Source organism: Canis lupus, chromosome 29, assembly GCF_048164855.1.
Source record: "Canis lupus baileyi chromosome 29, mCanLup2.hap1, whole genome shotgun sequence".
Taxonomy (NCBI): domain Eukaryota; kingdom Metazoa; phylum Chordata; class Mammalia; order Carnivora; family Canidae; genus Canis; species Canis lupus.
This window is the reverse complement of record NC_132866.1, coordinates 28,436,567-28,454,576: the sequence shown is the minus strand read 5'-3', so window position 1 is coordinate 28,454,576 and position 18,010 is coordinate 28,436,567. Positions and strand designations below refer to the sequence as shown.

Here is an 18,010-nt window from a genome sequence, read left to right as displayed (position 1 = left end):
GGATCCAGAAATGACAGAAACACCAAAAGGTTTCTACATTACTGGGGATGGGACGAAAGAATAGACTAGAAAGTGGGAGGACACGGGACGTGAGGCTGGGGAGTTCAGCACAACCCGACACATCCACTGCAACTTTTTCTGCTGATGGGGCAGATCATTTATCCTAAGAGAATCACCTCATGAAAACAATGCAGAGTGTGTGCTGGGCCCAGAACCCATGGCTAGAATGTCAGCAGTGATTATTCTCTCTGGGGCCCTACCCCACCATGTGCTTGTCAGCAACACAGACACTCATGCTCCACTTTCAGGAACCATAGACTCCACAGGAGCTGCTCACACAGCTGAGGAGAAATTAGCTCTGTGGTTGGGTTGATAGTGAAGCATACAAGGTCAAGGAGGAAATGAGGATTCTACTAAATGGCTGAACCCATGCATTTAAAGGAGGCCAAGAGAACTTTCTTTCTTCACCCCTCCCTGAGATTTCTTGCTCTGTACCACAGAGCTACTCTTTACAATTGATTCATTTTATGGCTTCCATTTTGTTGAGCACACACTATGTGCCAGGCACCCGCTTGGGATTTATCAGTGAACAAAACAAAGATTCCTGCCACTGAAGAACTTTCTCCTTGAGGGATGGGGAAGGTAAACAACAGCATTTTAAGAAGTGACAGTGTTAAGACAAAAAAAAAAAAAAAAAAATGCAGGGCGAAAGGATAGGCAATGAGAAGGGGAGGGCAGTCAGATGCGCAATCTACCAGCTGGGAGGAATGTTAACCTAGGAATTCTCATTTCCTGCTATTTATTACCACTCCCTCACCGCTTACCACACTAGCCAGTGAAGAAGGAAACAAGACAATTGTATTAGGTTTCAGAGTCAAAAGAAAATAAACAATTATTTTCTCCATATTTTTCTTTTCTGAAAGCGACCTCAAAAAGGAAAGTACTGGGCATCCCGGTGGCTCAGCGGTTTAGTGCCGCCTTCAGCCCAGGGCGTGATCCTGGAGACCTAGGATCAAGTCCCATGTCGGGCTCCTTGCATGGAGCCTGCTTCTCCCTCTGCCTGTGTCTCTGCCTCTCTCTGTCTCTCTCATGAATAAATAAAATTAAAAAAAAAAAAGGAAAGTACTAAATGAACCAAAGTGATCTCAGATAGACTTTTCCTCCCCTTTTCCTGCACCAAGCTAGTCTTTGGTCTAGTAGCATTTGGGTTACAACTGTCCCATTTTCTGGGAGGCTGGGCTGTCTGTGCATAGTGGCTCCCACAGACATAGCCTGTTCACAATTTCTGAGTAATCAGCCTTCATTTACCCTGTGCCTATAAGTTATTCATCTCTTTGCTTTTTTTCAAAGGATCAATCAAGCAAGAAGAACAGAGTTGATGGCCTAACCCTGAAAGAGGAAGGGGGATACAATTATACATACCCCAAGTGCATTCTCCTCCTCCACGAGCATGTCCCCCTCCCCCCAACCAATAAAAAAAGAGAAATAATCAACATTTTTATAGGCTGGTGCTAACATACAAGATTAAAGAACTGCCTTTCTATATTTTTGCAAGGTTTCTACAATGAAGATGTATAATTTTAATAATTAGTAAAAAATAGTTTAAAAAATCATATACCAAAAGAGATGGCAATGAGAATCAGCTGCCCAACACCAAAGCAGCTATAGTTGCTAAAGAGCTACCTGCTGAAGTATCTCAAGATTTTGTGAGATCTACTTGGATAAGATTTATACCTGGAGTACAGACTGATCCACAGAGTAAGCAAACTATAATTTTACATATCTTATATTTACAATCATGCTGACGACCCCAGTTGTGATGCTGAATATGGCTCTCATTCATTTTTCACACCAGCTATTTAAATTCTGACTCTTAACAGCAGGAGAAAAGAGCTGATCTAATGGTGAAATCAGCTTATACTGGAATCATGAAACGTTTACTATAAATTTACATAAGCAAGGTCCAAAAGCATCGAAGACTCTTACTAATCTTTTGCTTAAAACTTAACCTTAGCATAGGCTTAGGATTTGGGTATGCACCCTTCCTGCTGCCATGTTGCTTCTTTGGAGACAAATCCTGAAAAAGTATCTGATAAGGCTTACTATCTATGGTGAAAATTCTCAACAAACTAGGAATAGAAGAGAACACCCTAACCTAACAAAGGTACATCTAAAACCTAAAACAAGGGACACCTGAGTGCCTCAATGGCTGAGCACCTGCCTTCGCCCCAGGGCGTGATCCTGGAGTCCCAAGATCAAGTCCCACATCGGGCTTCCTGCATGGAGCCTGCTTCTCCTTCTGCCTATTTCTCTGTGTGTCTCTCATGAATAAATAAGTAAAAATCTTAAAAAAAAAAAAAAAAAATAAGACCTAAAACAAACAGTGTATGAAATGGGAAAACATTAGACTCATTCTCTTTAAGACTGAAAGCAAGACAAAGAAGCCTACTAGCATAGCAACTGCGTTGACATAGACCTGGAAGTTCTGGCCAACGATATGAGGAAAGATAAAAGAGTAAGAAATATAAGGATGGGAAAGAAGCAACAAAACTATCAATATTTTCAAAGAATGTGATTAACTATAGGGGGAAAAAAACCAGAAATCAATGATTTGAATCAAATGGGGAAGAAGGGCTGTTAGATACAAGATCAGCATACAATAATCAACACTATTTTTCTTAAACAATGGTCAACTAAAAAATACAGACATGATCCATAATAGCAACAAAACTATGAAATATTCAGAAATTAGTTTAAATATATTCCTAAACCTTTATGGAGAAAACTTTAAAGTTCTAATAAAAGACTTAAAAATGAGCTGATGAAGTACTTGGAATAAAAGGGCATGATATTTGCAACTAACTCAAATGCATCAGAAAAAAAAAAAACATGCAGAGAAATGCAGACAGGGAGTAATAAGGCAAATATGGCAAAATGCTAACATTTGGTGAATCTAGATGAGAGATATACAGGAGCTCTTTGTACTAACCTTAGAACTCTTTCGCTAGTTTTAAATTATTTCCAAAAAATAAAAAATAAATAATTTCCAAATAAAACAAAAATTCTCTTAAAAAGGGCTGAAATAAATGGAGAGACATATTACATGCTCTTGGAGGAAATGAGTTAATATCAAAAAGATGTCAAGCCTCTCCCAAATAGTTTATAAGTTCATTGTAATCCAAATAAAAATTCTTTAAAAATAATAATTTTCGAGGAATTTAGAAACTTAATTCCAAACTTTATATGGAAAAATAATGGTCCAGGAATAGCTAATGAAACTTAAAAATGAAGAACAGAGATGAGGCACTTGCTGTGCCAGTCAAGAGAACATATTACAAAACCATTGCAAGAAAACATGGAGCAGTGACTGACAGACTAATGGAACAGAACACAGGCTCAGAGACAGATCAGTATATCCATGGAAACCATGAGAGAGAGGGTACCACAATTCAATGGAGGAAACCATGGATGTTTTTGGAGATATTATTGGAAAATTAGCCTCATTAAATGAAGAATAATAAGATTGGATCCCTAACACTACATACAATGTGGGTTCTAGATAAATCAAAAACATAGCTATGACCCGGGGATTGAAAGGAGCTTCTTAAAACTCCACAAGTATTAAAACATGTCAAAGACTTTATTTGATTACATCAAATTAAGAATGTTTCTTGATCAAAGGACAACAAAGAGGGGCACCTGGGTGGCTCAGTCAGTTAAGGGACTGACTTGATTTCCACTCAGGTCATGATCTCAGAGGTCTGAGATCGACCCCAGGTTGCGCTCTGCGCTCAGCAGGGAGTGTGCTGGAGATTCTCTCTGCCTCTCTCCTGCACGGGTGCCCACACACACACTTTCTCTCTTTCTCTCTCAAATAAATAAATCTTTTTTTTTTTTAAAGGACAACAAAGACAAAATAACAGATGACTAGAGAGAAGACATCTGCAGAGTCTAAATGTGAACAATGCAGATAGCAACTTCAATAGAAAATAGGCAAAGATATGCATAAGCAATTTACAGAAAGAGCTGTATGCAGGAGATGTCTGAAATCATTAATAAGCAAAGAAAAAAAATGAAAAGAAATCACTTTGCACTTATGACATTAGAAAAGATGTAGAGGGCCACCTGCGTGGCTTAGTGGTTGAGCATCTGCTTTTGGCTCAGGTCATGATCCGGGGGTCCTAGGACTGAGTCCTGCATCAGGCTCCCCACAGAGAGCCTGCTTCTCCCTCTGCCTAGGTCTACCTCTCTCTGGGTGTCTCATGAATAAATAAACAAAAAATATTAAAAAAAAAAGATGTAGATCTAGATAAAGCTGAGCATTGGTAGGACGTGAGGGTATGGGAACCCTCCAACACTTCTGGGGGAAGAGAGACTGGGGCAACCATTGTGGAGAGGAATCTGGTGGTATTTAATCAATTCATTATATGCCAGCCTATAACCCAGAAATTCTCTTCTGAGTAAATACTGTGCAGCTTTATAAGTGGACAGGTATGAAATTACTTACTACAGCAATATTTATGTTAGGGTGTAGGGACAATGTGAATATCTATCACAAGGACAGCAGATACATAAAACTGTGGTTTGAAGAAAAAAAATTTAAAAAAACACAATAAACTGTGGTTTGAGCACATAGTATGGAGTATAATGATTCAGTCAAAAACAAAGAATTAGATGTATACAGGGAAACGGATGGATCTTCAAAACAGTATTTAGAGAAAAAAGAAGCAAAATGAAATACGGTATTTTAAATTAAAAATACATATAAAACAAGTCCCTATACACACAAAAAGAAACACATTACATGCATTACAGCGAGTACCTATGGGACATAAGGTGAACGCACAGAGGATAAGGGAATTAAAAACAAATCTTTCAGATTCCTTCCACATTAAAAAAGAATTCAAATGATCCATGATAAATACAAAATTAGAATTGCTTCCTTCCCCAAAGTTTCCAACTTTCCTAACAACAAAAGCTACTTTGGTTGCCAGCTCTGTTGATGAGTAACAGCTCTTCATCCTTTTTCAAGCAGGAAGAGAAAATTCAGGGATCAGCAGAGTACTAAAGGGATCAGCAGAGAATATTCACGAAACAATGTTTTTGTTCCCATGACCTGACAACCTAACTGAAAAGACCTGATTACCTCTTGATTTGGAGTGATTCAGCTAGAGGCGAGTTGGAGTCAAGTTTTCAAGGTCATCTGAAGCTCTTCACTTTTGGAACCTCTTCATATGCAATCCCCTGGTCTCCCCGTAGAAATATTCCACACTCCTTAGAATCTTAAAATTCTAGAGCTAGGGGCACCTGGTGACTCAGAGGGTGAGCATCTGCCTTTGGCTCAGGTCCTGATCCTGGGGTCCGCATCCAGCTCCCCACAGGGAGCCTGCTTCTCCCCCTGCCCGTGTCTCTTCCTCTCTGTGTCTCTCATGAATAAATAAAATCCCTAAAGGAAAAAAAAAATTCTACAGCTAGAAGGGACCTGGTCACTCTACAGTTAAGAAAACTAAGGCCCCCAAAAGAGTTACAGTTTAGGGTCACAGGGAAGGTCTTCCCAACTTTCTGCCCTGTTCCTCTCTGCTCTCACCCAGCAGCCAGAGTGATCCTGTCAAACTTAAGTCCTCATGAGCAATTCTGTTCAAAACCCTCTAATGACTTCTCCCCCTCACTCAGAGTAAAGGCCAAATCCTTACAATGGCCTCCAGTGATGTGCCCCTTCCCACTCCCACCGCCTCTCATCTGCTGCCCACTTTTCCCGCACCCGCTTTGGAGCTGCCTGGCTGCTATGACCTTGTAAGCCCTCACACATGCCAAACATGCTAGCATCAGGGCCTGGAACTTGCTCATCCCTCTATCCCCCCCCCCCCCCACCTTTGCCGTTTCAAATCGTTCCAGTCCTAGATCAAAAGTGACCTTGGCAGAGGCCTTCTCTCACCAATCCGTGCAAAGTAAATCCCCCAACCCCTGCACGCATACTTACCCCTTCCAACTTATACCTCTTTAAAGTTCTCCATAGCATTCTGATCATGTGACAGTTGATCCATTCACATTTTTACATCTGCCTCCACCCCACTACAATCCTACTGCACACGGTCAGGGCTTTGTCTGTTGTGCTCACAGCTGTATCCCTAGCACCCAGAATGGTGCCTGGTAGACACAGGTGCTTCATGATTATGTGGTGAATGAACAAATCAGAAGCGCAGACTTCAGACCCCTAGCACAATGCCCAAATATTTGCTCTGCTGTGCTGCTCCAGGTCTTGGTGATTGGGTTCTCAGGTAAACTCTAAAATCTAAAAATAAAATAATATATTTTAGCTACTCTATGTTTATTTTATCTCCTCTGGCTGACTTTCATAGCATCAAGGATAAAGCACCCAACCAAAAGCTAACACTTTTGGTTTGTCTACAGGCTCTTTCATTACAGAGCTGTTCTGTGATCTGATGTTATGGCTATTACTTTAGGTTTCTGCGAGAGGCTGATATCTCATAATTTCTCTTAAGTAAGCTCTACACCCAACGTGGGGCTTGAACTCATATCCCTGAGATCAAGAATTGCATGCTCTACGGACCAAGCCAGCCAGGCATCCCTTATATCTCATAATTAACACCTGACCCACAAGACTCTGTTATCTAATCTTGCAAATTAGTTTATCCAGATGTTTTCCTAAGTTGAGCATAAGAAACTATTTCAAATTAACATTAATTTCATAATAATTAAACTTTTCATGCCACCCTGAATGAATTTTCAGGATGCTTTAGCTAAAAACCAAGCATGGTTGAGAATTTCAAAGCAGATAATCCTGTAACATTGCTATGCTGTATGTAATACCGTGGCTTCAGAAACAACCTAGAAAATGATTCAGGCCTTATACCGGGCAATAGGTATGCAAGTCTCCATTTGCATTCTACTGCAGTTGCTTTTACCATTTAAAAAAAATCCCAATATAAAAAGTATCTGTAACTTAAAAAATCACTGAAGTATATGAAATTTGAAAAAACAGCTTTTCACTTATTTTAGCCCCACCCTGTAAAGTGGGAGGGTTGAGAACAAGAACACATTTGAAGATTCCCTATGCATCCTGCAGAAAGGATTTCCTTCTGAGGCAGAGATAAGTGAGTTTGCTGGCTCTGGAGCCTTCCTATATTGAGACTCCAAGGATGCACACGATAAAAATCTAAGCGCAGTCCACTTAACCCTTTTTCAGAACCAGAGCCTCATGAAGTCTTGCATATGTTCCAAAAATGAACAGCCACCCTTACTTTTTAGATCTTAAACAACGACTAAAGCATTATGACTAGTCATATTCTCTAAGGGGAGAGAAAGTAGTGTAAGCTCAGTCAGTGCTTGCAGGAGGCTCTGAATTGCAATGTAGATGAAAGAGGAACGGAAAAGGGTCTCTGCAGGAAAGAGGGCCATTCAGAAAGAGGCAGAAGAAAAAGAAAACAAGAAGTGGGAAAGGCTCTGCTTTGGGGCTGCAAGACAAAATAAATAACTTATACATATTTGAACAGATTGTCTATAAAGATTATTATATCTCAGCCGAATATACACACAATATGAGCACTATATAAAAGACATCTTATCACATTTCCTGAGGCAGAATGTTCTCAGCTTATTGCCAAAGTTATCTGTGCACCCCACACAACCCATTCCCAGGTCAGGTTTTAGCTATTCTCACAAAGCGCTCCATGCCAATCTCTGAATTTAAGTGCATTTAACCCTGAAGTAATTTGAAAAACTGCTTTTCAAAAAAAGTAAAAAAAAGAAAAAAGAAAAAGAAAAATTGCTTTTCACTTATGTTAGGCCAACGCTGATAATGTGACTCGTTTTATTAAAACTTTTCGTTGTCACAGTGAGTGACATGTCTCAAATGAACGTGTAAAATCAGGAGCTTAAAAGGGGGTAGAGATCCTTTAATTCAATAATTTAGAGAATAGGTGCTGAGGGATAAACTAACTTGTACATCACCTGGAATCTATTCCTGTTGTGAGGAAAATAAGTGCAGCACTGAGAAAGCACACCTGTGTGCCGCCAGGTACCGCAGTCGCCACATACAACCAGGGATTAATCAGCCCTCCTCTCCACTCCTGGAACTCAGCTGTGCAAACAATCCGAGCTAAACGATGCTCAAACCCTAAATATTGAGCCTTCCACTGTTCGCCACATATCACAGCATCACTAATTAGGAAAAGAAGGTGTCTCAACACAAGGTGTGCATGTTACTGTAATATAGGTAGGTTACCCATTTGGGAGAGCCCGGCATTATTGCATAAATGAGACAGGCAATACAGGATAATGAGGCTGCATTTAAAGTAGGGTTTGGGGGGTTTTTTGCATTTAAACATTACCTCGACACCCCAAGCATTCCCCACAGCGCCTCCTCTGCAGAGACCTGACCGCTGTGTATCCCCAAGATTCCTTTATACAACTGACAGCACCGTCACCTCCTTCCAGGTGAAGTGCTTCGAGAAACTGATGCCTGGTGGACATCAGTCCCCGCGGCCGGAATGCAGGTGTCCGTGGGTAACAGCAAAACTCCAGCAAACCCAAACTCGCATCTCTAGCCAAAGAGGTCTTAACCCCCGCTTCGGAAGTCCTCCGTCCCTGCCCTCCCAGCCTCCCTGCCTCCCGGCCTCCCGGCCGCAGAATCACGGACTCCCAGACCAAGTGGATGGCCTCGGGGCCAGCCGCACGACTTCACTGTAACTGGGGGCTGGGCTAGTGCTGAACTCTGTGCCAGCTCTCGGATTCCGCCTCTCCGCCCGCGGGGCAGGGCGGCACAGTGGAAAGAGCCCCGGGCTTGACTCCGTTGAAAAGCCCACGTCCGCATCCCCCGACTGCCGGCCGCCCACCGCCCAGCCGGTGCCACGCGGGGGCCTCGCGGACCGACCCGACCCGGGCTCCGCGGAGGGCCGGCGCCCCGGTCCCCCCGGTCCCCCAGGCCCCGGGTTCTCCGCCGGGGAAGCGGCCGCCGCGGGGAAGGGCGGGCGCAGGCCCCGCCGAGCGGCGCGGCCCCCGGGGCGCAGGCCCCTCCGCCCGCCGCCCCGCGTCCGCGCCCCGAGCTCCCCGCCCCGCCCCGCGCGGCCCCTGACCTGCCCTCCGCCGCCCCGCGGTCCCTCGGCGCGGCGGGCAGCTGCGGCCGCCCGTCCCGGGCCGCTGTCCCCTCCGCCCCTGGAAGCGGCGGGCGGGCCGACCCGGGGTGACTCAGCGCGGCCGCCCCGCCTCCTGCCTCCTGCCTCCCGCCTCCCGCCCGGGCTTCCGCCTCTCGCGGCCGCGCGGCCCCGGGCCGCCCCGGTCCCCGAGCGCCCACCTCCCGGCGCCCGCCGCGCGCTCGCGCCCCCTGCCGGCCCCCTGCGCGCCCCCGCCCGCCCGCCCGGAGGGTTGGCGCTCCCAGCGCGTCCGCCCGGGAAACTGAGGCCGCGGCGCGCGCCGGGCGCTGGGCCCTGCGCCAGCCCCGCGCCGCCCTCCAGCCTGGAGAAGGGCGACTGTCGTGGGGGAGGAGGCCCGGGCTCGCCGGCCTGCGCCGCGCCCCTCGCGCTGCTGTCGGCCCAGGCGCGCCCGCCGTCCCGCGGTGTTGGCTTCGCTCTGTCGGCCCCGCGCTCTCCGGGGGGCGCGTCTCAGCAGCGCCCCGAGGCCGTGCCCGCCGCGAGCACAGCAGAGGGCCCGGGCTCGGTGCAGAGCCCCCGCAGGCTGCCCTCGGTGTCTTAGGGGCCACGGAGGCGCCGTGCTGGCCTGTCGCGGGAACTTGCCGCCTCTTGCAGTGGATGCCCAGAGAAAGCCGCATGTCAGAATTCCTCACGCCTTCTCCTCTCTCCTTTCCTTGTAAAATATACGTGAACTGGGCCATTTTAACCTCTGCTAAGTGCGTGATTCCGCGGCGTTCAGAACATTCACACTGCGGCGCAGCCAGCGCTCGACCCGTGCCACTGCTTTGTCACCTTCCCAAACTGCAACCCTAGTCCTCAAACACTAACTCCTCGTTTCTCCCCGCCCAGCCCCTGGCAACCTCAGTCTCCGTGAATTCCACGGTCCGGATACCTGCTCTTAGCGGAATCACACAGTATTTGTCCTTTGGGGACTAGCGTGTTCACTCGGCGTGTCTTCCAGGCCCCCGTGTGCAGGTCAGAATACTATTCCCTCGTATGATACAGCCTTGTGTTTACCCATTCGTGTGTCGGTGCTCTCGTTCCATCCAACGTTTGCCTCCACTTTTGACTCTTGTGTGACCCATGCTGCCATGAACATGGATTACAAATACCTGTTTGAAGCCTTGACTTCGGTTCTTTTGAGTATATACCCACAAATAGGACTGCTCCACCACGTGGTAATGCTAGGTTTCCTTTTATTTATTTATTTATTTTTTTTTTGAGGAACGGCCATACTATTCTCCTTTGCTTTTTCAAACATTGCATGCACCAGACTCTCCAGTAAAATATCAATGATCTGGCTTTGACAAAATTGTTAACAAATGCTTCATTCGTCTGTAAAACAGTGACTTTTCTTCCTAAGAATAAGTAACATTGCAAATTTATTGCCCTTATTTTTGAGGATACTGTTACTATTCAGCTAAGCACAATTTTGTGTTTTCCGGATGTACTTTCTAATGTTGCCTGGACAAAGAGTCAACCATATCATATGGACTCAGAATTAAATAAAAATTGAGCATTTCATTTTAAAGATTTTATGTATGTATGCATGCATGTATGTATGTATGTATGTATTTGAGAGTGAGAGAGAGCCTGCAGGGGGACAGGCAGCAGGGGAGGGAAGGGGAGAGAAAACCTTGAGCAGACTCTGAGATTTCACCACCACCGAGATTTCACCAGACTTTCTCTTGATTTCACCACCAAGATCATGACCCAAGCAGAATCCAAGAGTTGGTCCCTCAACTGACTAAGCTACCCAGGTGCCTCTCAAGCATTTCTTTTCTTTTTTTTTCTTTTCTTTTCTTTTCCTTTCTTTTCTTTTCTTTTCTTTTCTTTTTTCTTTTCTTTTCTTTTCTAAGGTTTATTTAATTATTCCAGACAGAGAGAGAGAGAGTGCATGGACAGAGGGAAAGGGAGAGAGAGTCTGACATAGACTCCACCTGGAGCCTGAAGCCCGCCTTGGGGCTGGATCCCAGGACCCTAGATCACCACCTGAGCAAAAACCAAGGGTCAGAAGCCCAACCAGCTGCACCAAATGCCCAAAGCATTTCATTTTAAAAAGAAGACAATTTTGAATGTCTGAACATATACCCAACCCAACCTGAACTTTTTTTTTAATATTTTATTTATTTATTTATTTATTTATTTGAGAGATACAGAGATAACAACAGAGATAGAGAACACGAGCCGGAAGGAGAGGGAGAAGCAGGCTCCCGGTGGAGCAGGAAGCCTGACATGGGGCCCGATCCCAGGACCCTGAGATTACAACACAGAAGCTTAACCAACTGAGCCACCCCAGGCGCCCCTGAACTTTTTTTTTTTTTAAGATTTTATTTATTTGAGAGAGAGAGAGAACAGAAACAGGGAGGGAGGGGTTGGTGGGGAGGGCCAAAGAGATGAGAAGCAGACTTCCTGCTGAGTAGGGAGCCCAAAGGGGCAGGGGGGCAGGGGACAGGGCTCTATCCCAGGACCCTGAAATCATCACCTAAGCCAAAGGCAGACAGTTAACGGAGTGACCCAGGTGCCCTGAACTTTTTTTCTTCTACCTGAAACGTCAATTTCCAAACGATCTGATGACTAAATCTGAATCTTTGGAGGAAGCTTCCTTACTAAGTACACTGAAGTTTAAGAACCACTGCTCCAGGGCATGGCAAAGATTCTAAATCATTAAGGGCAAAATAATATTTTTTCAGTCATCGACAAAGATTTACTGTTTATTTGTGACGCAACAGACATTGCACTTACTGTATGTTTGGGATTCAGCCTGAATAAGACAGACAACAAGCCTCCTGCCCTCATGGAGCTCACCTTCTAGATTGACAATACATAAATAAATGATAAACCAAATAATGACAGGGTGTGGTGAGTGTTGTGAAGGAAATAAACCAGATGATGTGATAGATTAAATCATAGAGAATTAGTCCCTAGTGCCCTAGTGTCACTGAATTGTAATGAATTAACTTCTCTCCTGTGCAACATGGAGTGCTGTAAGTTACATACAGCTTTTGAGAGAATTGGGAAAATAATTTCTGTGTTCTGTGGTTTAGATGAGGATCTGGTCTGATAAGGTCCTAGGTAAGCGGTGGGAAGCTTCTCTGAATATAGTAGTGGTCAGGTAAGTCCCTGGGGTTGTAATGTTTGCTTGGGATCTCAAGGATGAGAAAGAATCAGATATTTAAGAGCTGAGGAAGTGACTTTTGGTAGGAGAAACAGAAGGTGCAAAGTCCTTGAAGTAGAAAACAACTTGGTAAGTTTCAGAATCAGAACAGAAGCCAGTGTCAGCCAGAGAGCAAGTATTATGACATGAAACTGGAAAGCAGACAGGGGTGAAGATCATCCTTGTCCTGGTGGGTCTTAGCAAAGAATTTAAATTTCATTTTCAGTCAATATATTGATACGTTATAAAATATCCTAAATTTTAAGAGACTGGAATGAAAAGGATCAATGGAGGCAAATGCATGTGAAACTTCTTTGTTTGTATAGTAAAATGGAAAAGCTTGACTGGGGTGCCTGGGTGGCTCAGTCGGTTATGTATCTGCCTTCAGCTCAGGTTGAGAATCCAGGGTCCTGGGATCAAGGGCCCTCCTCACCCACCCACCGCCTATTCCCCCCCACCCCCTTCCCCCACCCCCTTTGGCTCCCTGCTGAGTGGGCAGCCTGCTTCTCCCTCTGCCCCTCCCCCTTCTCATGTCCACTGGCTCACTCTCAAATAAATAAAATCTTAAAAATAAATAAATAAAAAGAAAAGGCTTGGCTGGCTTTTTTCCTGGATAATCCTCAACAAGTCAAAACAGAATAGCTCAATTGCTGATTATTTGGTTAATCTCATTGATCAAAACTGTTTAGTTGTGTCGTTTTGTTTTGTTTTGCTTGGGAGGAGGGGCAGTGGGAGAGGGAGAAAGAATCTTTTTTTTTTTTTTTTTTTTTTTTTTTTTTATGGAGAAAGAATCTTAAGCAGGGTCCATGCCCAGCAAGGAGCCAGATACAGGGCTTAGCCTTTACTACCCTGAGATCATAAGCTGAGCCAAATAGAGTCAAACACTTAACTGGCTGAGCCACCCAGGCGCCCCTAGTGTGTTGTTTTTTAATTTCTCATGTCTAAATGTAAACTCGACCTGTCAGGACATACTGCATCTAAAGTGTCTGTCACTGTTATGATGGGCGACATCACTAACAGTTTGGCATGGCTTGGCCCCAAATCAAAGCCAACTCCCCCTGGCTTCCCTCTGGAATGTATCATGTCTCAGCCACAAGCTGTTGCTAGTGATGGCAAGCTGATGAGAGTAGTAAACTGCTGAAATGAAACTAAGCTGGCCTCGCTCGTGGTGCGAGTCATCTGTCAGTCTTTGAATAACCAGGGGGCCAGCACTAAAAAAACAAAAGTGCAGATAAAATAATATATTCCTATTTCTATTGTTAAAGATGATGTAGTTTTTGAATGTTGATGAGGTCCTGAGCTGATAGCCAAGAAAGAATTCTTGAGAGGTCTTTGGTGCAAAAAGGTGGTTTTATTAAAACACTACAGGATCCATGGGCCGAAAGCTGCTTGCACTGGGGTCACGAGGAGTGGCCCATTATAAACTTTCAAGCTGAGAGGGGGTCAGGGAGAGTGGAAGCCTCCCAGATATTTTGAAAACAAGGTTTCCAGGATCCTGAGGGGGCTAGCTATTGTTAGGAAAAAGTCATTTATTACTGTTTAGTAAAAACTCAGTCATGACACTCTTGATATCTTTCAGATGAATATAGGTGGGTCATATGATTGCCAATACATATCTTGGGGGGTAAAGATAGAGGACGTTTCCAAAGGAATTTTTGTATGTTAAAGTAGATTTACAGGATGGGGGTGGGGGGGCAGGCTACGATTGCTTTTTGCCCTTAGCAAAGTATTAACATCAAGGTAGTTAAGTCCCTAGATGAATGTCACTCTACCTGTTTCAAGGACTTGTCCATGGGCTGTAGGTAGTAAGGAAATTTAATAACATCTCTTCTGCCTTTGTTTCCCACATCAAAGATATGTTTTAATGTCTTTATGATAAAAGTCACAGATTTGCATTCTAAGATATCAGAGAAGGAAGAAACATTCACTTGGAAATGTTATTAATCTTTCATCAAAATGGTGCTGGGATACAGTAGGATAGAAAGGAGAGGACTCAGCTTGGATGGAGGAAGGAAGGGCTGGGGAGGTGTGCTCTCTTGGAAGAACAGTTGGGAGGATTCTGGAGAGAGGGCATGTGTCTAGTGCTAGGGCAAGGCCAGTTCCTATAAGAAATCAGAGGCCATTTGGTTCCGTTGAAGCCTAGATCCCAGTGGACAAGAATAAAGCCAATCCCCAGATTGTTTTTCCCAGAAGAGAAAGAACTTGGAAGGAAACTTCAGAGTTCTAAGAAAAGACCCATCATGTTTATCTTCGGGGCTCTTCTTATATATTAAAACGGTGTTCCCTACAGGCTTTTCTCTCTTCCTATCTATTTGCAGATGCTTGAAACTGGTTTAATGAGGAATAAGGAATTCTTTTTTTTTTTTAAGATTTTATTTATTTATTCATGATAGTCACACAGAGAGACAGAGAGGCAGAGACACAGAGGGAGAAGCAGGCTCCATGCACCGGGAGCCCGAAGTGGGATTCGATCCCGGGTCTTCAGGATCGCGCCCCGGGCCAAAGGCAGGCACCAAACCGCTGCGCCACCCAGGGATTCCAGGAATAAGGAATTCTTTATAATTTTTTTTCCTCAGAGGGACTGATTCCTTATTTCAAAAAGACACCTGTCAATTTTCAGTATCAAAACAGTTTGCACTATTGGTTTCTTTCTCTCAATCGGCCCCCAAAGAGAGGCCACCAAAGGAAGAGTGCATTTTAAGCCAATAAGCTGCAGGATGCACACCTAACAGACCAATATGGAAACCTCACCTAAAAGGGGAGCTGGGGAGGGAAAGAAACTTTTAAAAGATCAACACACTGTCAGCCCACAGACTGTAGAGAGTTCTCAGCCAGACGGGGTGGTCAAAGTGCCCCAACCCTAAAGAAGCAAAGTTTCAAAATAATATAAAATTTAAAAACAGTTTTGTACATAAGCTATTCAAGATTTCTCCAGCACTAACTGATACAAAGCACAATGAGATGGCACGTTTAGAGGCAGCAACTTTGGACCCAGATGAGTTTGTTTCATGTGGCTGAATCAGTGGCAAACATAATTTTCTTTTTTCTTTCAAGGAGGCAGGAGAGCAAATAAGTGGTCACCTCGACATAAGGGGAACATGATCCATTCTGTAAGCAGTTAGGGCAAAGATAGGACAAGGATTTGGTCTCAGATCGAGGTGACCATCTTAATTTTTGTTTGGTCACATCTGATGGCAAAAAACAAAAAACAAAAAACAAAAAACAAAAAAAAACATTATGTTGCTCAAAGATACCTTAAAGCTGAAACCCTGAGCCACACGTTTTTGGCCAACTTCTGGAATCACCTTTCTAATTTGGCTGGTATTTTGGAAAGAGCAACGAGGCTCCCAGAGTGGGTCTCTTTCTGGGCCCTGGCTCTCTTGCTGAGAGCCAGGGCTGAGAGCCAGGGCCCTGCTCACTCCCTCCTCTGTGGAGAGGGAAGTATTCATTAGTCTGAAAAGTTAATTCCAAATGGGAGGAAGGGGTTAGACTGCTGCTTCAGAACTGTGGACTTATTTGGAATGTTTTACAAATGTCGCTACATAACTACAACAAAAAAGGTAATTACAGAATGTGTACATCACAGGACGCCTGAGTGGCTCAGTGGTTGAGCCTCTGCCTTTGGCTCAGGGCCTGATCCTGGAGATCCGGGAGATCCGGGATGGGGACCCACGTTGGGCTCCCTGCATGGAGCCTGCTTCTCCCTCTGCCTCTGTCTCTGCCTCTCTCTGTGTGTCTCTCATGAATAAATAAATAAAATCTTTTTTAAAAAAATGTGTACATCACAACATGCTTTTAAAGACACTTTGCATTGTGCTCACATTCCCTTAACCATTGTTCCCAAAGGTGCTCAGCCTCAAGCCCAACTGGAATCTCTAGGGAGAGGCAGAGACAGTTTGGTGAAAAAGACACAGGGGTAGGGGTGGGAGAGGCAGCAAGAGGAGAAGGCAGCCTTCCAGTTAAAGATCAGCCCTCAGTGTCAAGGCCAGCTTCAGGCAGGCTGGCCTCAGGCGAGTCAGGGTCCGAGGGGGGAGCGGCCGCAGGTGGGACTGGGGTGCTCTACATCTCATTCAGGTCAAGGAGAGTCTGGTCCAGCATCCTTTGTGTACACAGGTGCTCCTCTTTGGTGCCTTTCAGCTTGTCTTCCAAATCCTCAATTGTCTTCTCCAGCTTGGCTGCCGATCTCTCAGCAAACTCAGCGCGGGGCTCTGCCTCCTTGGGTTTATTATCCCTGAGAATCTCTGTCTCTTCCTCATACCTGTCTTCCTTTTGAGAGTACTTTCCGCAGCAGCACTCAGACGCTTCAGGTTCTGGTCCATCAGCCTGATGGCTCAGCCATCTCCCGGCAACGGGACAGCTCGCTCCTCTGTGCGTCCAAGTCCCCCTCAGCGATCAGCAGCTTCCTAGCCACCTCTTCATGCTTCCCGGCTGCCTCTTCTGCAAGGTGCTCGGCCTCTTTGAGTCGGATTTCCTGGAGTTCCATCTTTTCTTCATCTTTCAAGGCTCGGTTCTCAATAACCTTCACACCCCTCTCACTCTCATCAGCAGCTTTCTCCGCTTCCTCCAGCTTTTGCAGGGCCGTGGCCAGGCGCTCCTGGGCGCGGTCCAGCTCCTCTTCAACCAGCTGGATCCTACGGTTCAAGGAGGCCGCCTCGGCCTCAGCCTCAGCCTCAGCCTCAGCCTCAGCCTCAGCCTCAGCCCAGCCTGGTCCCGGCCGGGCCGCCCGCCCCGCTCTCCCGCTCCACTCCGGGCTGCGGGCGCTCGGGCCTCTGCGTCCTCCGCGTGCTCCTGGGAGCCTGATCTGGCGCTTCCCCGCCTGGACGGTGGTGACCCCGGCCAGGCCCGCCTCGCGCGCCGCCTCTTGCCTCCTCCGCTCGCTCGGCGCTGCAGCCGCCTCTCCGGATTCTTTATAAATTAAAGGGAAAATCAAATAGGTAAACATATCTACCTTAAAATGCAAGTGCCTGGAGGGATGAGCTCTGGGTGTTATGCTATAGGTTGGCAAATTGAACTCCAACTAAAAAGAAAAAAAATTTTTTTAATTTTTTAAAATAAAATTAAAAAAATAAAATGCAAGTGCCTAGTTGAGGTAATACTTGGGGAAAACTCATTCTTTTGTGAATCCATCAAGCTATATCTAAGTGACATTATTCTATCTTTTACCATTTTCATGAGGAGACAAGAGAGATCTCTGGGGATCTGGAAGGAGATAATGGAAAAGGAAAAGGGAAGCTGAAGATAATTTTATTATTTTTTAAAGATTTATTTATTTGAGACAGAGAGTGCAGGGTGGGGGGAGGAACACAGGGAGAGGGCAAGAGATTATCTTGAGCAGCCTACCCACTGAGAAAGGAACCTGACAGGGCTCCTTCTCAAGACCCTGAGATCATGACCTGTGTGGAAATCAAGAGTTGGACACTTGGGGCACCTGGGTGGCTCAGGTTGTGCTCCCGGGGTCCTGGGATGGAGTCCCACATCACGCTCCCCATGGGGAGCCTGCTTCTCCCTCTGCCTATGTCTCTGCCTCTTCCTGTCTCTCATGAATAAATAAAATCTTAAAAAAAAAAAAAAAGAGTTGGATACTTAACTGATTAAACCACCCAGGGGCCCCAAGAAGATAATTTTATAGTAAATGTTTATGGAGACCTGGCCTTCAGTTAAGAGCCTACCATATATTATCTTTTCTTTCTTCTATTGGTCAGAA

General features: G+C 45.3%; 1 protein-coding gene and 1 pseudogene across 1 annotated transcript in view; both read right to left on the bottom strand.

Moving 5' to 3' along the window:
• DNMBP (dynamin binding protein) overlaps nucleotides 1–9,225 on the bottom strand; it is a 106,994-nt gene extending 97,769 nt beyond the window's left edge. Inside the window, exon 1 of the mRNA XM_072805716.1 lies at nucleotides 9,096–9,225. The gene's annotated coding sequence lies outside the window, so the exon portion shown is untranslated. The remainder of the gene's footprint in view (nucleotides 1–9,095) is intronic.
• Nucleotides 9,226–16,076: 6,851 nt separating this feature from the next.
• LOC140620631 (uncharacterized) lies at nucleotides 16,077–17,248 on the bottom strand (annotated as a pseudogene).
• Nucleotides 17,249–18,010: the final 762 nt, after the last annotated feature.